Below are 27,325 nucleotides of genomic sequence, written 5' to 3' on the forward strand. Positions count from 1 at the left end.
CCTGATGCTATGGAAGATGAGAGAAGATAACAACACGAGGGAGGGAGGCCTGCATTCAAGTAAACATTATGTCCTCTCCCCTTCCTGCAGACACTCCTGACTGGCTTTCCTCCTGGTCAAAGCACAATTAAATGTATAGATGCACAAAAGAGCTATCTGGATTGTAGACAATGTGACAAAAATTCCCATTACTGGTTGCATGGAATGAACACTGTGTGATTTTAAAATGAAATACCAAAGGCAGAGGTACTGAGTTGGCTGGAGAAGCAGGAACAGGCCACAGCTTTGCAAGATCCCAAAAGCCTCTTCTTTCCTGTCCTTTACTCTGGAGACTTTAGAAAGGGCCTGACTATCTGGCTTAAAGTGAGTGAAGCCACTTGAAATGAAAAGGGAAGAGATTGCAAATCACTCTTCTGCACAGGCTCTGGATAAGCTATGGCATGTCAGATGGACAGATTAAGGTATTAGTGAGGGTGATTTCCAAGCTCCACTTTCTAAATACTACACTGTTGTTAACCGACATCACACAATTGAACATGTTTATGAAGGCATAAGCATAGAATGAAGTGTACTGTGAAGGATGTAGAAGTCTCTTTCAATAGCACAGCAGTGGAACTGCACAATGAGGTCATATGTTCCTGTGGACTGTGAAGTTCCATGCAGCCTTGCATCCTTCTTATGCCTACTGGCTGAGGTGGAGGTCCAGCGGAGGGACTTTGTAATATAGGACTCTAGTTACTGGCTTCATTAGAAGAAACTAAGTAGTAAGATGGCTAGTCTAATGTTTGGTCAAGATTATGAAAGACTGGAATCAATAACATGTGATCATGATTTTTTGTCTTTTCTATTTCTTATCTATCTTTTCTTAAAGCATAGGTACCAGGAAGATTAAATATCCCAAATATTTTCATATATAATGTTAGCTTAAAAAGCAAAAGCAGTATATCTAATCCAAAGCCTCTTGCATTAAGCACAACTAACTACTTTGAAATATGTAGCTCACAGTGTATTAACATAGCAAAGGCCTTCTCCAAGCAGTGAAAACCTCAACTACTCGCTAATGTGACACGGTCTACTAATATTTACTGTGTCTTAGATAAGGCTGGAGTATTTAGCTCTACAGACACCAAAAGCAGACATGTTTTACATCTATCATGAATACCTAAATACAGTTGTTTATTTTTCTCAATTAAATGAGGTATTAGCATTGACGTTCTTAAACAGTGTTAGAGAAAAAGCAAATGCTACTACACAAAGGCTACTTTTCATGATTGCTAAAACAATTATCTGATGCAGCATCACCTTCCTCCATCGTCTACTGAGAATGTTCTACAGGGATGTCATTATCTTCTCATGAGTCTGTCTTCTGGGATACATTCCACATATTTCATACATGCACCTGTAGAGTTGTACATACATTTGAAGCAATTTCTATTTGAGCCAGTATAAGAAAATATAAATTGAGAATAGCTATTAGTTCAAGTACAGGCATCTATATCATAGCTGTTCTCATTTCTGGAATTCTAGTAGTGACTATTTCACATTCCACTGATTGCATCATTATGCCTATATACACCTATTGCACTACAGGATATTACTAGGCACAGACCATCTTATTCAACTTTCAATTGCTAAAACATCATACTATTTGGTATATTGGTCTTGAATAGTGAAATGATTAAATGAATGAATGAAGCATGTCATTTATATTTAAATCAAGACAATGAGTATTGGTGCTACAGTCACACTATAATGAGAACTGTCTGGAAGAGTTTTCAGAGAGCATTGGAGGAAACTTGGCTGGCTATCTTGGAGAACACATTGACTATTTGTTGGATGAAGACAGTTCACTAAGGAAGCAGATTTTGACCCTTCAAGAACTTGAATGTGATGATGAGTTTACTACAGTTCTAAAAGCCAACATACGGTCGGTGGCCAGATTGTGGTTCTGGACTCAGAGGCTTCCATTTGGAAGGCAGACAAGCATTTGAATTATGGGTCTAATGAAAGTGTCAATAGGAATCCTGTTACTGGAGGAGCTGTAAAACCCTGCTTAATGAACTAGGCAGGGACACAGAAACACAATGGTCTAAAATGTACTGTAGGAGAAAATGATAATTAGCCCAGATCTCATGTACAAGATAAAATGCAGAGGGATGATATTAGCACAGAGCAATATTACAGCCCTTCAGGGGACTATTTTGTTAACAGGGTTTGGCTCAGCCGTTTCCATCCTCCTTGTGTGAGTGAGATTCACTACACAGTTACAGGCTGAGAATTAGGGAAGGATGTCAGATGGTAAAATTCCTGTCATAGATGCTGACAAATGTTAGTGACAAAGGGTTCCAGTACCTTATTCTCTCAGAATGGTATTATAAGCCTGCTTTATAGGCTTTGAGAACCCTGTGAAACACCTGCTATTATCACACTCAGCTATTACAGCTAGTGAAGGGAATAATGAAGAGTTTTACTTGATTTTGTACATCCTTAAGTTTCATCCTTAAGTTAGGTTGAACGAATGAATTATGTCAAAAAAAGGAAAGCTGTAGTCATCATACAATTAAAAGCAGGAACTGAGTCTAGCTGGAGGTCAATGTTACTATCTCAGACAATGCTGGAAGAGCTCTTGAGTCCTTATTCACTCCATCCTTGCAAGCCCTTGTGGACAGGAAGGTGGACAAACAGCTGACACATGAGATGAAAACTGAAGTGTGAAAGGGATACTGTTTTTTGGGGGGAGGACGGTGCTTTAAAAATATTTGTAATGTGGACCCGGGAGAAAACAAATGAGAAACTGGTTTCCATTTTTAATATGTATTGGGAACTCATATATATATATGAGTTTATGTATGTATTTATGTATATATATATGTGTGTGTATATATATACGCACACATATATATGTATGTATATGTATATATATTTCTGATGGTGTTGAGAAATGGGAGCATGCCTTGACAACATAACCCATAGGCAAATCCTGAGTATGCTAAACCTCCTGCCAGACAAAAGCCTACTTGTAAATTACTCCACTTAATTTTCCAGGTCATGATTGCCTCTCTGCAAAGTGGTTTATGACATTCTCAATTAGGAGTTTGCTATGAAAATGAATGAATGAAATATTTCAAAACTGCTATGATATTTTAAAGATGAGTCACTTTTGAAAACTGGTTTTGTTTCCCCTGTCCTGAATAATGTGTTTGAAGATGTAGCTTCCAACCTCACCCATCATCCCATTGTGAAGTCAAACTGAATGATCCTCTGCTCTAAGAATGATCACTTATTCAAATGCATTCAATAAATAAAGCCCAAACACAATGAAGCACTTCTTCTGGAGCATACCAGGGAGCATACTCTAGTCTCTTCCTGGATGAAGCTGAGACTGAAACAACTCAAGTTGAGCATTCACCCACGCTGACTGCATGACACACAATGAGTTCTATTTGCTAAGCTCTTCCATGTACATCAGCTGATCGACTCTCATGAGGAACCCATAATTGGTTTGTTACTCCCTTTAAAATAGAATCCAGAACTCAATGGTGGCCATGATTAGCCCCAACTCACACAGTAATACAGAATCCATCTTCTCTAAAACCCTTAACTCTTACGCCTCCAGAGCAGAAAAACAACCTTTAAATAAATATATATCAACCTAATTACCAGACCCATGATCTTAACTTTGCAGGAATACTGAACTCATCATTCAGATGCGTCACTGGTGATATTGTAGATAATGATGAATTCCTTCTTTTTTTTACTTTCTGCAATTTTGTGAATTCTACCCTGGACAAAAAAACAAAAGAATAATAAAACAACAACAACAACAACAAAATCATAATATGATTTTGTTCAGTGTTATGGAAATGTGTGCAGCCTAAAAGAATATGCACCAAATACAGATTAGAAATGCCCATGTCAATTCCACTATCATTTATTCTTCTGGTCTCAAATTTTTTTTTCTGAAAATAGACAGGTTATAAATCATTAAAAAATTAAACTATAAACTCTTGGCTTTAATTCAGTTATATATCAGAGAGGGTTATGTGTGTGGTAAATTAGAAAGCTGGTAAAGTAAGACTGAAGTGGGTGGCATGGGCTAGGGAGGAGGCTATGTGCCGGAAAGAGTCAGGGAGAGCAAGAGACATAGGAGTAGACAGTTTGGTGGGTTGTTTAAAAGTTTTAATTTCATATTTATAAATATAAATTTTGAAAACAACACATAGTTCAATTTTTCTCAAGCCCTAAGATTTCTGATCTAATGAAAACTGTGAGGCAAGATGTTCTGGGGGTGGGGGGTGGGGGGTGGATTTGGGCTAACTGTACTTAATGTTAATTCTGTTCTCCTGTGAGTGGTTGTGAACAAGGAATGAGTCAGCACTCAGGTGATTTCCTGTAAACCTGCTTCCCACCTTAATTTATAAAAGAAAGGTTAGAGCCAGTGATTGGACAGAGAAAGAGGGGAAGGTGGAGCTGAAGGTTTTGGGAGAGAGAGAGAGGGGGGGGGAGAGAGAGAGAGAGAGAGAGAGAGAGAGAGAGAGAGAGAGAGAGAGAGAGAGAGAGAATGAGAATGACTTGGGAGGAACAGGAGGAAGAAGAAAAGTGGAGCAGAAGTACCTGGCCTGGAGAAACCACAAGTTATAAGGGGTCTTTCATATGGGGAAGAGGGCAGTGTAGTGGTAGATATGCCCAACCTATGCGCACAGCATGTATTCATATTAATTGAGTTGTGTTTTCATTGCCCAGGCTTATTTGGGTTGGAGATTTACCACAACAAATTGATTTGAACTCAACTAACCTTAGATAAAAATTCACTGCCCCCAGCTCCCAACCCTTGAATGGGGCTGCATCAGTAAGGAGTCAAAGCTGACTGGGTTTGAGGGGCCTACAGAGAATGGCAGAGAGGCATCTACACCTAAGAAAGCCTTTCTGTGTTCACTTCCCTGTATCCTTCGCTCCCCACTCTGCTCCCCCACCCCCAAACAGGGACACAGACAACGATTGTCTTTCTTCACTCAGCTCCTCCCTGAGAATAAAGAATCAGGAGACAAAGGTACAAAGCACCCTGTGCCATAAAATTCATTGATATAAAGAGAGAAATATAACCTTTTGATACTTAAAGATGGGAAATTTCACCTGTGTTTCAGAACTAGATAGGGAATATTAGTCACTGACTCCAAGTAGAGAGAGCAGTGATAATCGCCTGCTATGAACAGGTATTAATTAAAAGAAGTCTGTGGCTCCAGGTAGAGAGCACAACAGATAGATGGTATAACAGGATGGCTGCTCTAAGCAGAGAGCTTAACAATTAAAAACTATCTGCTTCCTATAGGCAGATATTAGTGGAAGTTTGAATTAATTGCTTTAAAGATGGTATAAAGATAAATTGCTCTAATAAGTCTTACAGGATACTCATATTCTGTCTAATGTGGGCTCCATGGGAATTTTGGGTTTAAATCCTGGTTTGACAAGCTGCCTTTTATAAGCAGGTATAGATGGAAGTGTGAATCAATTGTTTTAAAGATGGTATAATAAAGTGTGCAGGAGACTAATATTCTCTAACATGGACTCCATGGGAATTTTGTGTTAATATCCTGACATGATAAATTAGAAAGGCCTATATAGGCTAAAATGTGATTTTGAGTATTGTGGTTGTTTTATTGTTCCTCTGGGACAGAGGGCAAACTACAGGTTTTCCTGGTTAACAGTTGAAGTATAAGCTGATTTGGGGAAAAGGTTTTGTCTTTGTGTTTTTGGAAAAGGTGATTAATGTATTTATACCTTCCAGAGTTCTATGGATCAGATTTGATTGAGGGAGACCCCCTGAAGGACTAGATTCCAGAGAATCAAACAAAAAGGTTATCTTGATGATATTAAATTTTGTTTTGAGATTTATATATTACAGAATATACAGCCTTGATGAATTTCATTGTCAGACATGCTGAACTGACCTGCCTGAACTCCCGATGTCTTGGTTTTTCATCTGGATCCTGTCAGGACACAGATATCAGAGACTAATACAATCATTGGTGTGGCCTTCTTAAGGCCCAACAACTCCCCATTTTCCCTACCTTTCCCCCTCCCTTCAAAAACACCTCAACACACATATTCAGCTTGAAGAAGTTATGAAGAGTTGTCATCCCAGTTCCCTAGGCTTTGGTGCTGGGGTTGGTTATTATAGGTTGTCTTTCTAGGGAATGTAAAAATGATCATAATTGGAACAGGGAGGAATATCTAGAATTAATTGCATAGCCATAATATCATTTGGTAGAAATCTCTTTAATTGTTACTAAGCTGAAGTCATAATTTCTTAAATGGTACATAATTTGATGCAAAATCAAAGGTTTTCATTGGTATAAAACTCTTCTATTGACACTAAAAATTTTGACATGCAGTTCTTAGACATAGTCCTTCTATAGCTGCTATTATAAACAGATCTGAGATATTTAAGCCTGTGAGTTAAGGGCCAAATAAGAAATGCATGGCTCTGAGTTTATTGTTAGGGTGTCCTCAGTTATTTTAATTAGAAATGGCTGAGAGTAGGTAACAGAGAACTGTCCATATTACTTCACATAGATAGTTGGTTTTCAAAAATTTCAGAAGTCCACATAATATGATGTTTAATGTTATTTATTCACTTGTTGAGACTAGTATGCTCCTGACAACTTTCCTTATTTTGGATTCAAAGAAGAAACTGAGCATCTTTGAGTTACTCCAGTTGTGGCAAAATAGTCACTAGCCAAGAATTGCCTCAATTTATCTACAGACATAATACTGTCCAAAGAAAGGACACAATACAGTTTAGGACAGCTTGATTCTGCCGAGACAGAGTAGGCTAGTCCTTAATATTCCTGTTTCTCTAAGTCTGTCAGATGACCCTGGCCAGTAGGCTGAAGACAAATTTTCCAACATGTTGAAGAAAGGGACTGTCCAAGTGATCAGCAGTATCTATAAATTGGCTAAGTTTTGGAAGCTGTATTAGGCTTCCTATATATTTTCAGTTAATATCAGTCAGTCTTGGATTTCTGATGGGGTTGAAAAAGTACATAGTCTCCTAGCCAACCCAGGCTTTTTACATTGAGAGAAACAGATTTGAGAGGATGGTTTTCAGATGGCATTCAGTCTAAAGCCAAGGCATAGCCAGGTGCAGAACTATAGTCTTTTAAGTAAGTATAGATGACAGAAGTTCTATTTAATTAACAAAGATGATGGGCTGGGTGTTAGGTCTCTTGTACTTTATAAGTCACAAAATAGTAGTAGTTGTGTCCAATTATATGTGAGATAAAATAGTCTTTTAATTGGACAGAAAGGGGAAGTGCTGTAGATAGCCCTGGGGCTAATTGTATTTGATGTTAATTCTGTTCTCTTGTGAGGAGCTTGGAACTAGGAATGAGTCAGCACTCAGGTGATTTCCTGTAAACCTTCTTCCCACCTTAATTTATAAAATAAAGGCTAGAACCAGTGATTGGGTAGAGAAAGAGGGGAAGGTGGGGCTGAAGGTTTTGGGAGAGAAAGGATGACTGGGGAGAAACAGGAGGAAGAAGAAAAGTAGAGCAGAAGCACCAGGCCTGTAGAAACCGCAAGTCATAAGGGGTCTCTCATATGGGTAAGAGGGTAGTGTAATGGTAGAATTGCCCAATCTAGGGGCACAGCATGTATTCATATTGAGTTGTGTTTTCATTGCCCAGGTTTATTTGGGTTGGAGATTTACTGCAATACCAAGAGATGAATTTATCTGATTATCTGATATGATCTGGGCAGGGTAACATCTAAGAATGAGGTAGAGGGAATAAACCAAAGAATAGGATAGCAGATGCCTGGACAGGTCTTTGGAAGTAGGGACACCATTGTTTTCAACATGGCCTGCAAACATCCTTCTATACCAACATGAACCAATGGTCTCTGATCTTCACTCCCACTCTTGCCTTATAGACAAATATTCTGCATTGAGCTTCCAGACTCTATCTTCCTCTTGGTTCTGGAACATTTTGTGCAGAGCAGGTAATACAGAAGACACAGATCTTCAACACAGACTCATGCCATAAGTAGCTCCTAAGAAGGTTAGTAGGTTCTCATATCCTTTTCTGGTAAACTGTCTAATTATCTTCTCTGTTACATTAAGGGTTATCTTTTCTGTGTGTAATTTTGAATGGCTTCCAGGTCTGAGGAACTAGTTTTCTTTATTGTAGTCTGCTTTACAAATTGTGAAATTGAGGAAGCTGTAATTATAAAGACTGATATTTGAGATATTGCTTCTCCCACAAACTCCTAAGAAGAAATCCAGTCAAGTCATCTGAAGGACCAGTGTCTTCATGCTTCTCTGTTAAAAAAAGCAGCAGAAGTCCCAATTCCAGGATTTAATTTCCAGAAAGAAGGTGAATGAACCCGAAGTCAATTACATGATGTTTCTAGGTCTCCTGAAATATATTTCCAGCAGTATTTCCCTATACTTTCAAACTTGCTTTAAAAGGGGGGAAAAGGTGTCTTTTTTCATGACCCAGGCTTTACAACAACTTTGTGTTAAAAGTCAATGTTAAGGTCTTTAATCCAAGATTCTAACTGTTAGAACCAGTGGCTTTAGCAAAGAGGTTTTGTTTATGTGGCTTAAGACATTTGTTGATGATTGAAACCTGGCTCGATGCCTCTCTACATCTAAATAATTAGAAAAATACACTTAAATGAGAAGCAGATTCTGTTTCCAGATTTCTATTTTCATTGTACAGAATAAATAGAAGTGTTCATCTCTGTGTTTACTCTGAATATGGTGTGTGCTACATGAGTCATTATTTAAAGCATAGGGTGTTCCTTTCACAGAGGTAAAGGAAATCAGGGACCTCCATGATACCCACTCTTCCAAAATACTTGCGGTTCCCATACCCAGATGCTGTTTGCAAGCTTCTATTTGGCACCAGGTATCAAGCATACTGCAAATGCTCAGTGTTCCTCCTATTAGATGCAAAACCAATTATGACTCTATCCTCAGGCAAGGGAGGTAGACATCAAGACAATGAAAGGCACCTGTGAGAATGGAGGGCTGTTTTCTGGAGCTGCTTTTCCTGTTTCCATGTCAACACTCAAGCAGGTGGAGATTTTCAGGTTCTTCCCTTAGCTGGGAAGTTACACAGTAGGATCTTCAGACAATTCATGGTAGTTGAAGTGGCTAAATGGACCAGTAATGTAACCAACAACAAAGGTGTCATCAACTCCAATACAGCTTGGAGATGTGGAATCATCTTGTTGCTACAATGACAGTAGCCAAAGCTACCAAGCCCAATAGAAATCAATAAACTATGAGTCGGTCACAAAATTTAATGGAGTTTAACTCTTTTCTCCTACTCAATACTGCCCTTTCTGGTGCTCTACCAATCATTCTTTAAAGATGCCTCTCTGCTCAAAAAGCCATATATACACATGTAGCATAGTTTTGGGCACATAAAGACATCAAGTAATCAATACCTGTGGACTGGCAATATGAGTATAATTTAAATACTTATTAACTGCCCTGAAATAAATGCCATAATTTGAGTGGATAAATAAAATATGGACATAATAGTTTCTAAATGTACTAGGTATAGCAATCAGCTATACTTGTACCATGTAAATTTTAAAACCCCAAATAATATTTGAAAGTATGTACTTGTCTCTGTCTTACAGATAATGAATCAGGGGTTCTGTTAAAAGTTAGGCTAGTAAGTGGCAAAAGTCAGTCTACCACGTTCTACACTGACAGATATTTTAGCTATAGCATGATGTTGCTTTTCAAAATCAAATGTCCTTGAAAGCATATTATCACATAACTTTCAACAGATAATTTAAATATAGAAAGAGTAATAATTCTAATCAGTGAGCTCTTGGAATATCTGAGTCAGGTCTTCCTCAAACAAGCAGTGATTACTTTCCTTTTACCTGAACCAATGAGCTACCTAAACAATGTGGCCTTTCAATATAGAAAGGTCTGACGGGATCAGTCATCTCCATTGTGTGCCTAGGAAATAAACCAGTGAAAATTCATGTGAAACTTTTGACCTGAACAAAATTTAAATATGAAACAACTTTTATCCCATATATGTGAAGATAGATCCTTAAGAAGTTTAAGTACTGTTAGAAACTGGAAGACACATGCTACACATTGTTACTGCTGTTCCTATTATAACTGCAACTGTCATCACTATGACAAGCAGAATAGATTGAGAGCTTTCCCTACACCAAGATGGCAGTTAAGAGTTTTACAAACATATTCTCATTTAAAGTACTCCAAGGATAAGCATTAATGCTACTTTTATAGGAAGCATGAGAAGTCAAGTAACATATTCGTGGCCAAGCAGAAACAAAGCCAGTCCTGTCTGGGTTAAACCTGAGTTTATATTGTGTTGATTTGTATGTTGTATGTAATCACTCCATCTGTAATCTTGTGAGATTTCACTTTATAAAGTTCTTTACATATCCCACACCCGAGTTTTATAGTCAACACGAGCTGGCAGACAGTAAATAATCAGTATAAAGGGCTTTCATTTTGTTGATGTGAGGTGAGCACGTTCTACAATTCAAAAGCCTGGCCCACAGAATGAATGGGTTCCCTTTCCTCAAAGGAAGACTAGAGACTTTCTGGGGACATTATAAGGAGAAGGTAAACATGGATTAGATTGTTTGTTAGTGGTTGCTTTTTCTTAGGCAATAGGCAGTAGATACTCCCACCAGTGGACATGACTATGGAGAAATTCCAACTAAATTTGCTAGAGCTTTCTTTCTCCACAGACAAAAAGTAAAATAGGATATTTTCCTGGCAACATTTTGAACTTGAACATATTGGGTCTGGAGGAAACCTGAAAATCTTAGACATTTTCATTCATGGAATTGAGGTGATGAATAAAGCTAAGCGACCTTTTGAGAACATTTTGTAATTATATTCTCTTTACTGAATGCATATCCTGGTCCAAGGTTCAGTGACACCCACTTTGGCTAAGTAGCTTTTCTTCTCAGTATTATGAATAAGAAAGTTTTACAAAAGACAAAAAATTCATTTGGTTAAATAGAGGCCATGTTTTTTGTTTTTTGTTTTGTTTTGTTTTGTTTTTGTTGTTGTTGTTGTTGTTGTTTTTGGAAGAAGCTGGTCCAATTCTCCCTGAAGATGGGCGAAAATTTGGAAAAGTCATTTAAATTCTTCAGGTCTCTGTTTCAAATCATAAAACTGAGGGCTGGATCTAGGTTGTATCAAAATTACTGTGGAATTCAAGCTCAGTGATGCTTTCGGCTGACAAGACTCAGAACAGTCACATATGCACCCGTACACTGTGAGCAAGCTCATAAGAAACACAGAAAGCGTTGCGACAAATTCCTGGGAAATAATTTGACAATGTGACTAAATTATAAATAGCTCTAGTCTTCTAACACATATGAGAAGGTAACAAGATTTTTCAGCTCAGTGCAGCAGTGATGGTTATCTTAGCTTTTGGGAGGATTTTTTTCCCATTGTCCTGAAACCTAAGCATCAAGGAAATAGGAGAGAGAAATTCTATGAATTTACTTCTGAAGCTGATAACATCTATATTTGGCATTCCAGAACAACAACATATCCAGCAGCAACTAAGATATGCATGTTTCAGAACTGAGAAACTTTTAAAATCCCCTTTTAAGCAATGTGGCCACAGAAGACTCTTAATAATTGATTATAATTGATTTTAACCTTGTCCTAACCTGAGCAAGATGGCAAAGCCAATCATCTTTGTACAGATGGGGTATGAGAAAGAACCCCCAGCCCACATCTTTAAAAGCTTCAGACATGAGCAGAAGATAAAATATTTAGTCTGCCAAAGCCTTGACCTCCTAATTCCAGCCAGTTTTGAACTTGAATTGATTTCCAACAAGGCATCTGGGAGATGATTACAACAAAACGCACTAAAGCTGGGCAGCCTTTATTTTAACATCCCAGCAGCTTAACCTGTTAATAACAGCAATCATTTTAGATACAATACCAATTCCTGTAACCAACACAGAGAGCAGATACCAGCGCAGTATCCAGGGCAGTGCAGCAAGGAGAAACACAATGTGGCTGGACAGGAAAGGAACGGGCAAAGCTTTCCGAAGACGCCCATTTTCAGGGGATCCAATTTCTACTCCATAGGAAGTCACAAACAAAAGAATTGTGGTATTGGGGACATTGCATGCTGAAAGATCAGGCCAGGAGCCCTGGGAGCATATCTGTATTTTGATAGAGCTTAGCTACATTGAGCAATGAACTTTATACCCCTATGCTTAATATGCATTGTTTGCAACAATGCCATTCATTAGAAGCATAATTTGAGCCACATATGTGAACTCATGGATAAATTACAATTTTCTTTTGACCATATTGAAAAAAATCCTTAAGGGTAAAATGACTTTTAATTTCTCATGTCACTTAATAAATCCCAAATGGTATCATTTATACAGACAATACAAAAGTAATAATATTTTATACTTATTTTTCATTCTAAGACACCCTAAACAGGTGTCTATGTTATACTTCTGCACTGTTTCAGTTCATATTAGTCACATTTAGAGCACAGACCGAGTTACATGTGGCAGGTGTTTACCATGCTGGACTGCACACATTTGAAAAGAGATCAGGCTGGGAGAGTCTTTGCTTCTGTCTTTCCTAATGACAATATGCCACAACGAATCCAAATATTCCTGAACGTTTCACTTTTAAGCAGCTACATATTGAAAACATAGGTGCAGCTTGTTGCTAGGTGAGATTGGGTTGGTATAGGGATTGTGTCTGTGCTCACATGTTTGAGCTTAGCATTCAGCAAGATCCATGTTGATGTATGATCTATGAATCTTGTCTTGATCAGTTATTTTATGCCAGTTGCCCATGAGTAGGAAGGATAGGTCTTTCCATACAATTTCACAAGATAGCCTAGCATCCTTCGGTAAATGAAATGACTATCTCATGATTTTCCAGCATTCTTTATATAGAGTCTACATTGCATATAAAATAATTTAATCATGCAAACCTCCCTTTGATGTGATTATTATTAACCATATTTAACATATGTGAGTCTGAAACCCAAAGATACTAACTCACACAATGACATAGTTTTAGAAAATACTTTGTGGACTGGAACCAAGTCTTTACAGAACCCAAGGCCAGACTCTCAACCACCAGAAACTGCTGCTTTTATAACCAAATGAAAGTGCTTAATTTCCCATCTTCCTACTAAAAGGGTTTCCCAAATTGAGGACTAGACAAAGAAAGACTAATGACTTCACCTGGTAAAATGGGTAGTGCTGTACCAAAAGATAGAACTCTGGGATACAAATCTCTCTCTCCCATTTGTTCTGTCTGCGACTCCCTTCCACTCACACAGAAGAGGGAAGAAAGGACTATAGAGTGTGGAGGATGTATTTCCAAGCACAGTGGTTGCATTTCAGTCAGGATCAAGGAAAATTTTCCTCTTGTAAACATGAGATTCATAGCTTTGATTCCAATTCATAGTGGACTATTCAAGTTACACTTTAGGGTAACTAAAGGTATCATGTCTAGTTACATGTAGGGGACACCTCCATTTAACCTTCCCTATGCTTAGCTTAGAGGGTATCTCAGGTATAGACTTCCACCATCACCAGGTTGTCAACAGAAGCAGAAGATAGTTTAATCTTTTTTTTTTTAATTTATTTTCAACAAATTGACATAACACATTCATTTCTTGATAGTTCTTGATAGTTCTTTTATTGGGAAGTTTGCTAGGCATGGGAGAATAGCATCAGATACATGTACGTACCATTTAGATGTTTTCTTTTCTCATATAGAATTCAAAGAATAAATTTGGGCACTAAGCAATTTCTCTCAAAACCAATAATCTAACAGAATTGTTAGTCAGACTCAAACTCAACATTCCTGTGAAGGGTATGAAAAGGGCCTGTCCTGACTTGTAGTGAGTTCACTGTAGCTGAGCACAGCATGTTCTTGCCTAGTGAACCAATCTAGAGACTCTCTACTCATTTGATCATCCTGTCTTAACTTTAGGGGAACTAACATGGCTGAGACACTCTTCTCCAGCTTGGATAATCATATGCTGATACTCAGCTAGCACAAGATGATAACAACTTAGATGAACTAGACTCTTTACTCTTTTTGTGTGTCAATCCTGTCTTGAGTGCTTTATATGGATTATTTAGTTCTTATGAACTAGGCTCATCCATATCAATTTTAAGGTTAAGAAATCTGAGGCAAACAATACTTGTAAATATTACCAGTGTGTTTGATTGCCATGTTTTTCTTCTTTATGTCTTCTACTGCATGTCTCAACATCCATGTGGACACATTTCTGACATTCTCTGTTTTCATCTTAACCATAAAGTTCTGTGTCTGTTGATTGTAGAGAAGCTTTTATGCATCTCTATCAGTTCTATGAGAAACTGTAAAACAATTTACAATTTTATGAATATTTTCACGTTTATGTTTTAAATTCTAAGGTGCATAGCTTTACTTATAAATGTGTTACTCTACAGGTAAACAATTGTGATGGAACTTAATTAGAGAACTCACCCAAGGTCACCATGGATTTTCAGTAAAGTAAGTCACCTGGTGTTTCAAGAAGGATTCTGTGATCAAAGATGACCCCTCTTACCTGTCCAGCAGTTGGTGTCAACTCAGCCACTTGTCACCAGCAGGCAAGCCCATGCTCCTCAATTTTAATTGTATTTTAATTACAATATTTCCACCATCTCTTCCCTCCCTCCAAACCCTCTCATACAAACCTCCTTCAAATGAACAACCTCTTTCTTATCAACTGTTATTGCATATATAAATATACATATATATACTAAATAGTGTATATATATATATATATATATATATATATATATATATATATATTACTGAATATAACCTCATGAGCACATACAATGTCATTTGTATTTATGCTTTTAGGGCTGACTTTTGGTAGTGAAAAACAAATTGATATGCTTTTCCCTGGGAAGGTTCACCTCTCCTGCTCCCAGGTTTGTTCAATTGTCTATAGTTTTTTGTGTAGACTTGAGGCCTGGTAGGATTTTCACTGTCTGGTTTGGCATCTCCATTAGTGTCTTCCTGGTTCAGTTTATGGTTGAAGCCAGGTCCCAATTTACAAAGACTTTTAACTCCTTGCTTGTGCATACTTAAGTGTTGAAATCTCAGGCAAAAAAAGTCCCATGGCCAAGTCCAGGATCAAAGATGGAGGGAGCTATGTAGGACTGACCTTCAGCTATCTAACACATAATAGATTTCTTTAAACAGTGAAGAGAAAGAAGTAACAGAAACCAGGTAGAAGACCAAAGAAAAGATGAAAATCAAACATTTACAGAAAAGCAAAAATGTAGCAAATTCTAACTTTGGCCTTTGGTTTTAGCCTTAGTGCAAATATTAAGCACTATATTATCACTCCATAGTATATCATTCTGTGGCATCTATTGGAAGAACAGGTACCAGCTTTGCATTTTAATGGAAAACAGTATATTATTTGAGGTCACAGTACTATTAAATATTTTCTACAAAAGGCTGTTGGATGGTGACACAGCTAATGCTGAATTTTTGCCTTGGGAACTTTTATTTTACTGAAACACTAAGATTGAAGTTAGATGTGTTCATCCTCTGTTGAAGTAGTGAGCAATGGTACATCTGAGGGGAAACTCAAAGTGGCTCATTTATCTTATCTTCTTTTCAATTAGGCTGAATAAAGCATAAAGTTGGTTCCAAACTACATCAAAGAAACAGGGTGAGTAAATTTATTACACCACTAGAGTGCTAATCTTGGCAGATGGTAAAAAAATATTTTTAGTATGAAATATGCTAAAGCAATAAATCTGAACAAGGTAGATCTTATCAACTAATTTCTCCCTTGTGTGAGGTAAAACTCTCACAAGATAAGTCAGCATTCTTCAGAAGCCTCAGTGGATATGGTTAGCTGTGGATATGGTTAGCTGTGACCCTTGATGGAAACATAAACAATGATTAAACAAACAGTCAGTCAGTCATACAGACAGACAGACAGACAGATAAAACAAAGCACAACAACTAAATCTGAGTTAGATCAGTGGCTCAATGGTTAAACTCACTTGCCGCTCTTGTAGAGGATTTGAGTTTGGTTCCCAGTACCCATGTCAAGCAGCTCACAAATGCATGTGACTTCAACTCCAGAGCAATCCCATTCTTGTGGCTTCTGTGTGTCCCTGAATTTATGGGCACATTTCACACACACACACACACACACACACACACACACACACACACAATCTAAAAATAAATAATAAATGTCTTAGGAAATGTGCAAACAAACCATGAGCCGAGGCTACTGCATTAAATGTGAAAAGAAGAAGAGAAGAGAAGGGGGGGAAGGCAGAGTGCAGCTGTGCTGCTGTGATGCTTTTGAATTTTATGTTTGAAACAAGATCAATCCCAGAATCGTGTCAGTCTTTCATTTGAGAATTGTCCAATGTAGAAAATATACATATCGCTTTTAGATTGGAGAAGTTTAGAGTAGGGGCAAGCATGCACAGTCACATGTCACAGATCTCTATTAGCCGAGTCAAGCATATAAAGAGAAAGGGGAAAAGTCTCTTAAAAATGAGGTTATCTATGTAGCTAGAGATACGAACTCTGGGGGTACTGGTTAGTTCATATTGTTGTTCCTCCTATAGGGTTGCAGACCCCTTCAGCTACTTGGGTACTTTCTCTAGCTCCTTCATTGGGGGCCCTTGTGTCTCTAGCTGCATATGAAGCTGAGGATGGCCTAGTTGGCCATCAATGGGAGGAGAAGCCCTTGGTCTTATGAAGATCATATGCCCCGGTACAGGGGACTGCCAAAGCCAGGAAGCGGGAGTTGGGTGGTTTGGGAAGCAGGGAAGGGGGAGGGTATAGGGGACTTTCAGAGAGGAAACTAGAAAAGGGAATAGTATTTGAAATGTAAATGAAGAAAATATCAAATTAAAAAAAAAGAGAAAGAAAAAAAAGAATTTTCCTATAACAACCAAATGAATATCAAATAATGCAACAACTCAAGTATTACTGAGAAAAATGTATCTCTACATTATTCACTGTTGTTATTTATTTTTATATGTAGGTAAAAAATTCTCTGCATACATATATGTATACCATATGAGTATATGGTGCGGTAGAGTTCAGAAGTGGGCATCATTTCTGCTGGGACTGCAGTTATGGATGGTTGTAAGAGAACTGAACTCATGTCCTCTGGAAGACTAATAAATACTCTTAATCACTGGGAAAAAAATGGGGTTATCAAGGTAGAACAGATGGCCCATTCAAAAAAATGTTTGCCACACAAAGATCTTATTGATCTTATTGTCTGCTATCCTTGTAGTTGCTTTTTGAGATATGATCTCATTGTATAGCCTTGGTAGATAGATCAGGGTGACCTAAACTCATAGATATCTACCTGATTTTTTTTCCTACCTAGTGCTGAGATTAAAGACATGAGAGATTTCCCACTACACTTGGCTCAAATATAAGAAAGCCTCCAGCTCCTATGTAAAAATCTCTGTGTCAATGCATTCCCATTGTTCCACCTCTGGGGAAGTGGAGATAGGCATATCCTGTGGTCTTGCTCCCCAACCCATCCAGGCAATGAGCTTCAAGTTCAGTAAGAGACTTTGTTTCAAAACACCAGGTGGGTAACAATGGAGGAACACCAACTTGTGGGCACATGACACAAACATGCTCAAGTATACATGCATGTATGTGTACACACACACACACACACACACACAACCTGTGGCCAATGCCACTAACATGCTCATATATACACACATGTACATAAACACACATACACACATGCACACACACAAACACACACACACACCATGTGGCCACATGCCACAAACATGTCTAGATATACATGCATATATGTGTATACACACACACATGCACACCCACTCACATACACACACGCACTCACTCAACCTGTGGCTACATGCCACAAATATGCTCAGGTATACATGCATATACATGTACATATACATGCACACACATGCACACAAAACCTGTGGCCACATGCCAAAAACATGCTCAGGTATACATGCATATACATGAACACATACATGCACATACCTGCATGCACACACACATGCACAGACACACAACCTGTGGACACGTGCTACAAACATGCTAAAGTATACATGCATATAAATGTACACACACACACACACACACACACACACACACACCATAAACTATGGCTCAGGACACTTGAATAAGAGTTCTTGGTTTCATGAGAGCATCTATTTTTTATTTAATAGTGCACAGCTGCTAAATCCCAACAGAGAGAACCAGTTGCTTATTTAGAATAGGTAGTATATGATGCTCAGAAATTCTGATTTCAAAGAAAGATGAGTCAAAAATGAAGACTGAGAGAGAACAGAGTTAGAAAACACTGATATGTTTCAGAAATTTCTCTGAGAAGTAGTTGTATTAGATATTTTTCAGTCTGATTATAAACTATATACTTTTTAGCCATCTTGAATTTTTACTAATGTTTAGATCTCAGAGAAGTGACATCAGAATAGATCAGAATGGGGGGTGAGTCTGTGGTCAAGAAATAAGAAATTCACGCCCAAGTCTGCCACCTTCCACATATCCAAGCTTCCACATGACTGAGCTCATTATACAATTTTTCTTGGATTTCAATTAATTATCTACAAAATAAAGACTTGAGCTCCAATGTCACTGCAGAAAAAGTAAGTGTGAAGAAGGAATGAATCAGAACCATTAGAACAAGTTGCATTTGAGTTGGGCAACAACAAACAGGACCCAGTGACTCAGGAGTCTAGGCATTCCTCTTAATTAATCCTGGAACTATATCAAATCATTTGTATTATGCCTTGTTCATTGACTTGAATTTAAAAAAAAAAAGAATGCCAAATGTTGAAAAAATTTAGTCTGAACAAATTAGAAGAAATTATTTTGAGTAGATCATATGCCTTGTGGTCTGATAGTAGAGGTAGAAGTTGAAAATTAATTAAAACTTTAAAAATTGTTGAGGAGTGAAATTTCTGTGTTTGACTAGGTTGAGGTGAAAAAGAAGGATGAGAAGAGTTTGTGGGGTGGATAGAGGTCTCTCCTGTAATTCATCTCTAGAGTTATCCCTTCAAAATGTCACTTACGCACAGGAGCTGGCTAAGCAAAGACTGACACAAAGCTTCCCTGGGATTGTAGTCAGGCAGATTCTAATGAGCAAGAGTTGCCACAGAAGCAAGACCATTCTCCACTTCACCTAAAACAGAACAAGAATGTGTCAACTACTTATGGAAAAGATTTGACCATAAAGTATTGTTAAAGAAGTGAGGGAAGGAGCCACCTCAGGGAAGAAACAAGAAAGGTTGATAAAATTTTTGAATAAACACTGGTACTATTAACGGAATGATGTTAAAATGTGAATCTTCAAAAGGAGAATATAATGGTTTCTGTCCAAGGCTATTAAAGCATAGATGCACCCTAATATCATAAACAAATACAACAAGGTTGAGCTATGTAACAGCGATCTGATAAAATTGATTGTGTTTTGACCAAGTAATTACCATGATCTTTCACTGTTGATGATAGGAATCCTAGACCTACACTGAAACAGATCAAGCAGAATATTGAATACACAGTCCATGATACAAATTTCATGGTGGCATGGACCCTGTTGGCTTGGGTGTAAGGTAAAAAGAGTACAGATATAGTTAACCATTGGTATATTTTAAAGCAAGGATATCAAGGAAAAAGGGAAGTCTCTATAGTGCTTTCCAAAGTGCTTATTGAAGAAATAAGGAAATGGATCATTTTATCCCTTAGTGGGGTCTATGTCTTGCTCAGGAATAGGGTTTATGAAAGAGAATGCTTTAGGAGACCCAATTTCTGTTCTCTTAGTTTTTGATACTAATGTAATATTTAAACAGGATGTCATAGAGTTAAGATGATATAGTATGGAACAGACTCCTAGTGGTACAGGGACATATTGTGGAAGAGAGAAAGGAAAAGAGAGAGAGAGAGAGAGAGAGAGAGAGAGAGAGAGAGAGAGAGAGAGAGAATGAATCTCCTTTGTATTTTTTCCATACCCTTCAGTGTGTGAGGTTGCAGGCTACGGTTGAAGCATGCTAGAGTATTAAGTTGGTGGAACCTTAACGACATAGAACCATCATGCCAATCCTAGACTTTGTTCTTCCAGATTTTCATGTCACAAATAAATAAACATGCATTTTTCATTCCAATCCACTGCCCAATATCTTTTTCTGTTACTAGCAACTGAACCTAATCCTAATTAGTACAATATTCATTAACATTTGTTGAATGCACAGCAAATACAGCCACATGTATATACTATCAAGAAAAATAACTAAATAAAAGTAATAAGCTAATAAGAGTTCATGAAGTCCTGTGATTTCTACTTGAATCTTCAAATATCTCTAACCAATGATCTCCATCAGAATAAATAAATAAATAGGCTTTAACAAAATAATTTTTTTAGAACCTGCTATCTTGTAAGGAATGATTTTCTCTGAACTTTCTCCTCTGTTTAACTCCTGACTCAGAAAATGTGCTATGAGCATCACAAGTAAATGTTGTAAGTGGCTGACAGAGAGGCTTAGAGACACCACCTTCCAAAAATGAGTTAGCCATCCTTGATTTCTAGGTCTCTCCAAAGAGATTGGAAGTTCTATTTACTGGTGGATAGAGGTACTCACTCAGAGCTGATTTTTGCACAAAACTTGGTATTTTCATGCAGCATTAGGAATGGCCAGAATCGCATTAACTATGCCCCTTACAGAAATTGCTGTGACCCTTATTTCCTGCATTTGGACCAATTGTCAATTGTCTTTGAATGCAAAGAGTAGAAGTGATCTCTGTATGCAGACAAGCTGTGTTTTAAAATGGACAGCTAGTTGTGAGCACATTACAGAAAGAGCCAGAGTCCTCCTCCAGAGGCCCCTCACTTCTCTCTTCTTATTGCTTAGAAAATGCCAAGAAAGTTTAAAATTAATGGCAACCAATTGAAAAAGAAAAAGAAATCAAAGAAACATTTATTCCGTGTGAAGTAGTCCAATTTTTTTATGTTACATAATGGCATGAATGGTTTCTATCAGTTCTGCATTTTCTGGAGGGAATGGGGAAGAGAAAGCCTATGCATAGTACAATCTTATTTCTAAGCCCCAGCAAAATATTTTGTTACTTCTTTAAATCTCATAGAAGTACAATCAGGCAAGATCATATGTTTTCACTAATCCTGTTAGCATTGCTAACTTTGACATGTATTTATGAGTAAAATCAGATTTTAAAATATACATATACAGCAATATTTTATGCAGCACAATAGTAATATAAGGTTTGCCTATAATATTTGTGAATACCCAATTCCACTGTATCCAAAAGGCTGGCCAAGGTGAGTAGCTTAAACATTGTAGTAGCACAGTGGTGAGAGGGTCAGTGTGCTTGGTGGGGCCACTCCTGGACACAAACTGTATAAAGGAGGTTTAGTCCTCACATAGCCCCCTAGTTGGCCATCAGATATTGCTTGGAAACAAATAATTAATTTGGAGCAAATTTTGATATAGAGGAATTGGTGGTGAATTTGTAGATGATTGAGGATAATGAGAATCCCACTATCTTAAACACAAAGATACCTATTTATCCCACGAATGGGTACCAGTGTAACTATATTTGTGTAGAGGACAGAACCAGATGTTTATTAGCCAAGCAACTTCACTTACTGAGCAGTTTGATCCAAGTCAACTCCCAAAGAAGAAATGGGGAACTTTCCCTTCTGTAACATTTAGGAGAATTTTTTTTTTATCTCTGCACAGAAACACAGAAAGGTTGTGGGTATAAGAGATAGGAGGAGAGGAGTAGGTCTGAGGTGTACTGTTCAAGTTCAACAGGATGGGAGCTATGATGCTGCCTTCCATGCTGAGGGATGACATTCTCCTCAATGGAAGAAAGCTACTTCATCATGTCTGGTTATCTTTCATACATCCAACTTTACCTTGTTAGGTGTAAAATTATTTTCACTTAGAATCTCAGAAGAATGGAGGAAAGCACAGACTTGTCAATAAACTTAGAAAATGGCTGTTCTACTGCCATTACTGCTTCCTTTTTCTGCTCTTCAAAGGAAAACAGAAACACTACTGAATGATGTGTGGAAATGGTAACAATTCTGCCACCTCTGTTATCAGAGACAATGGAAACCCTGATTTCTACCAAATCTACATATAGGAAAATGTGAACATTCACAAAATTAAGACTGAATCTACAATCCCAGGTTGTGTTATGTGATAGTATCCATTTAAATTTCTTGTGATTGATCCGTGTCAACTTTAACTATAATCACAAGAAAGTCAATAAATAAAGATCAATAGTTTTTTATTTCTTCACTTTTTAAAATCAGAAACAATAGATGGGCTAACTAATACCAGCAACACAGAGGACCATCAGTACTTTCCTGGCAAAATGCTGTATTAAGACAAATCAGATTGAAGTTGGTGAGTGAATGATCTTGCTTCATTTGATCTGCCATTGGACTGAGATTGGCATTCAGAAATACAAACACTTAAACTAACAGGGCATACTTATATCTGTTCTTTCTGAGATAAATTTTCTATATGATATACCCAGGGAACCTCTTAATCTATATCACTGCTAGCTTTTGTAGCCTGGATTTCATGGACCTAGCAAGACTGAATGGAGCTCTGTGGATCAAGAATGCTCACATTGAGACAGATCAGTGAAAAATTCCTTCTTGCATGAATTCGAAGATGTGATAGCTCAGAATTTGGAGTTGCAGATATGGCTGTGCATGGAGTCCACCTGGCCCAGACATATAGTGGGGTGAAAAGGGCCCTAAATAATTAGTCATTCACACAAAGTTACCCAACTGTGAGAAGTATGAGTTTAGGGTGAAGTGGTGAAGACGAGTGACCAAGATGAAAAGTTTGTCTGGGAGAAGACATGGGAATAGTCTGTAAAAGAGTTAATATTTAACTAAGAAAGACTTTTATAAATTGAAAAGTAAGACACACAAGTGTGGAACAGCTATTGAAAACATTTACCCTGGTGAAAAGTAGTGACAATATTTAGCCCTACACACACAAACACACACACACAGGAGAGAGAGAGAGAGAGAGAGAGAGAGAGAGAGAGAGAGAAACACACAGAGATACATAGAGACACACAGAGAGATGCACACAGGTACACACACAGGTACACACACAGACATATATAGACACATCATACAGGCACACACACACACACACACACACACACACACACACACACACAGATACAAAAAGACATACATGCCACCTGTATGACCACTGCCAAATTGCCTCATATGAGAAATTAGAATTTTTGATGCCTGTGGATCCTGTAATGAACAGGAGCCTGAAAGGTTTTAGCCTGAATCTTACTGGTCAGATCTTCTTTGGAGACTATTTTCACATAGAAAATGGTCATTTCTTCTCTTATACGTATCCAGCCTCCGAATAAAACCATGCAAAACAAACTGAGGGAGGCCTACATCTGTCCAGCCTGATGGCCACCCGGGTAGCCAATCTGATGACCAGTCTGATGACCAGTCTGATAAGCATGCTGAGGACCAGCCTGATGACTGGTCTGATGACTATCCTGGTATCCAGCCTGATGGCCACTCTGAAGGCCAGCCTGCAGGCCAGTCTGATGACCAGCCTGATGACTCATAGTTCCCTAGGTGACACTTGTCCTGTTGTAGAATCTTCATCCCTGTTAGTTACTGGTTTTGGCAAAGGACTTTTTTACATGTACCTAGTGACTTTGGTTGGGTGCATACTTATTTCTTAATACTTCCTTGGCTCCACTCCTTACATGTACATAATTTGCATGTAGGTAAGTTATGATCTCTATTTCATTATTTAATTTTATTTTATTTAAAAACTTAGGTGTCCATATGGAAAACCCTAAAGGAAGATCAGGAGATATTACTATGCAGTATGAGGAATTAGTATATTCATAGAGCACCGCACCTAACACAAAACCTTGAACCAATGTGCAAAGAGGCAGAAATGGCTGAAATATGATGAATAAAGAAGTGAACAAGAGCAGGCAGGTGAAGGCTTTAGGAAGACTGAGGAAGAACACAGTGAAGAAAGAACAGGGAGATCCTTAGCAGGAAAAAAGAGAGTTGTCAGGACAGACGAGGAACAGAGATGGGTGATGAGTCCTGTGCAAATGTTGGGTGAATGAAAGAGATATATTTGGCTTCTGAAAGAGTGATACTTAATAGAACAACATGAATGATTTCTGAAGATAGAGCAGAGAAGATGAATAAGGCCCCTGTACACGTTACTCTGAATTCATTTTGTGGAGGGTTTGCATCCAGGCTGAGGTACCTATGCATGACTGACAGCACAAGGCAGACCCTGAAAGCTCATTCCAGGGAGCACAGAACTACTGTGGAGTTGGAAAGAATGTCTTCTCACACAGTCTTGATGACTATTTTTGGAAACCATTCTGTCAATATGTTTGCAAAAGACTCTTTTATCTCAGCCAGTCATTTTTCAGATTCCTGTCTTATAAAAATGTCAGCACACAAGAATTCAATACAACCATATTTATTGGTCTACTGTTTTAAAGCAGTTTTCAAAAAGAGAACTAACTACCTGCTAATATAGATATGCTTGGATGTTCACACCAAGATGCAATGGCTGTTATCTAAATCAAGTTGCTCTGAAGAGTATCTATGTTATAAAGTACTAAATGTACATTTTATGTGCATATACATTAATACATATACATATATTCATGTGCGTAGTTATTCTACCTTTTGTAAAACAAAGAAATGTAAAATTCTTATGCAATTAAATTGAATATTCATAAATAAATATGTGAAAAGTGACCCATTAAGTTGTCAAGTGTTTGGTAGAGAACAAAACCAGAAATGGATATTTACCATACAGACTGTTTAGTATAGGAATTTTTAGGATAATTTGAAGTGTTTAGCTTGTAAGTAACTGTTATTAGTGTCAACTAATTCACAATATGTGCATTATTAAGAAAAAAGAAGCCCAGTTGCAAAGGGTTCCTATAGAGTAAACCCATTTATATATAGGCTTGCATATAGAAGACAATATGAATGAATACTAAATGGATATTGAAAATATGTGTGTGTGGCTTCCTTAGTCACTTCCATGTTTCTTGGCTTTCTGTTGCTCATTAAACATGTTCATTAGAGGAGCTGCTGGGGGAACCCAACACCGTCCTAAGCTTCTGGGAACCCAACACCATTCTAAACTCCTTTCCTTACTTTTGTTTTGTCTTGTTTCAGTTTGTTCTACTGAGAGCCCAGGTTGGCCTTAAGCCTGCGATCCTCCTGTCTGGGTCTCTTGAGGGCTGGCATTACAGGTGTGAACTTCTATTCCTTCCTTCATTTGGGCTGGAGGTCAAGAGTAACAAATGCTTAGCTGCCTGAGGACAGTATTATGTTTTTTTCATGTTTACATTGACCACAGTGTGTGACAAACACAGTGCTTCTCATGTGACTAGAATTCAATGAATGACTCTGCTCACTGATAGAACATACAACTGTGGGTGTGTAGCTTGAGGAGACACGTTTGCTTCCCACTGTCAGACACAACTGGACTCTTTCTAGTGGGCATAAAGCACTAAGTTAACAGGAGAATGCTCCTGACATTTGATAGAGAATGTCTTCCATGAGGAGACATAACCCAAAAGGTTCCAAGAAGATTATTGGCATGCCTTGTTCTTAGGGAACACAGGTACTAAAATAATGAAAAATCAAAAGTCTGTAACTGAAATGTCAGAGCAACCATTTACTACAGCATCTCACGTTCTGGGTAATACCAGTCTTTTTGTGTGTGTTGTTGACCCTCTCTCTTATCTTGAGTTTTTAGTTCCCATATATAAACGAAGCATCTCCCTGAAAGAGCTGTATCTGTTTGCCCATGGGTTTATGACTCTTGTTTATATAGGTTGTAAATCCTTTTCAGGAATTACAAGGATACTTTGCACTGCTTTTCCTAAGCTGTTTGTTTTTGATATTACTTTACATATTGTTCTGTGTGTCCAAGATACCAGAGATCTGTGCATTTGGCTCAGCAAAGGTCCCCTCTACATTTCCTATATTAATGTTGAATACCACTGCTCATAAACTGTAGCAAAACCAACATTTCACCCTGTAGTGGCTATTCCTGGTTGACAACTTGACAATATTTGGAATGAACTACAATCCGGAATTGGAAGGCTCACCAGTGACCCTTATCTGGAGGCTTGGAGATCCTTATCTGGATCTTGGTTTGAAGATCTTGAGCCATAGTGGCTATGGATTCCAGAAGATTGAATCTCCGAGTTAAGGAACACACCTTTAATCTGGCTATGCCTTTCATCTGGGATTAAAGGTGTGGTGGAACACACCTTTAATCTGGGCTACACCTTTTGCTGGAGACAATATAAGGACATTGGAAGAAGGGAGTCTAGCTCTTGCTCTTGCTCCTTCGCCTGCTTGCTGCGTGAGACTGAGTAACTGCTAGATCCTTGGACTTCCATTCACAGCTGCGACTGAACCATTGTTGGGAATTGGGCTGCCGACTGTAAGTCATCAATAAATTCCTTTACTATTTAGAAATTATCCATAAGTTCTGTGACTCTAGAGAACCCTGACTAATACAGTGAAGTTTCCCAGAAAGCTGAGACAGATATACCTCAAGATTCAGCTATATGAGTCTTAACCATATATCCAAAGTACTCCACATCCTACTGTTCAGAGATACTATTCAACCATGGTATTTGCTGTTCTATTCATAATAGCCAGAAACATAATCTGGAAACAGCCTAGATGCCCATCAATGAATGAACAAAAATGTTGGTATATGTAGACAACAGAATATTAGTCAGATGTAAAAATAATGAAATCATGAAATTCTCATGTAAATTGGTGGCATTAAAAAATTCATCCTGACTTAGGCAACTGAGACACAAAAAGAGAAATATGGTATTCCTAGAGGGTCACTAGGAGTGATAGTAAGTGGAACTATTCCGTTTTCCACCCCTTGATTCCTGGACCCATGAATCCTGGCTATGGGTAAAACTGTACCATATATCGAGCGCTGATTCAAAGCATATACTGCCTTCTGAAGAACTCTGCCCCAGCCTTCCAAGCTGTTACCACCTAATTGGCGCTGTAACTGCGTCTTCAAAAGGCCATTCCATCTTTCTATCAGCCCAGCTGCTTCAGGATGATGGGGAAAAAATCGAAAAATGATTTTACTGGCTGGCTGCTCTTAGTATCTGTGGAAAAAATGATGAATGAAAGGAAGGAGTTGTGTGATA

General features: G+C 38.0%; 2 long non-coding RNA genes across 2 annotated transcripts in view; one reads left to right on the forward strand and one right to left on the reverse strand.

Moving 5' to 3' along the window:
* 5730522E02Rik (RIKEN cDNA 5730522E02 gene) overlaps positions 1-27,325 on the reverse strand; it is a 593,731-nt gene that overhangs the window by 152,326 nt on the left and 414,080 nt on the right. The window lies entirely within an intron of this gene.
* Positions 14,337-27,325, forward strand: part of Gm51856 — a 35,789-nt gene continuing 22,800 nt past the window's right edge. The window contains exons 1-2 of the long non-coding RNA XR_003949537.1: positions 14,337-14,554; positions 15,688-15,734. This is a non-coding gene — a long non-coding RNA (predicted gene, 51856). The remainder of the gene's footprint in view (positions 14,555-15,687; positions 15,735-27,325) is intronic.

Source organism: Mus musculus, chromosome 11 (genome assembly GCF_000001635.26).
Source record: "Mus musculus strain C57BL/6J chromosome 11, GRCm38.p6 C57BL/6J".
In the NCBI taxonomy this organism is placed as follows: Eukaryota; Metazoa; Chordata; class Mammalia; order Rodentia; family Muridae; genus Mus; species Mus musculus.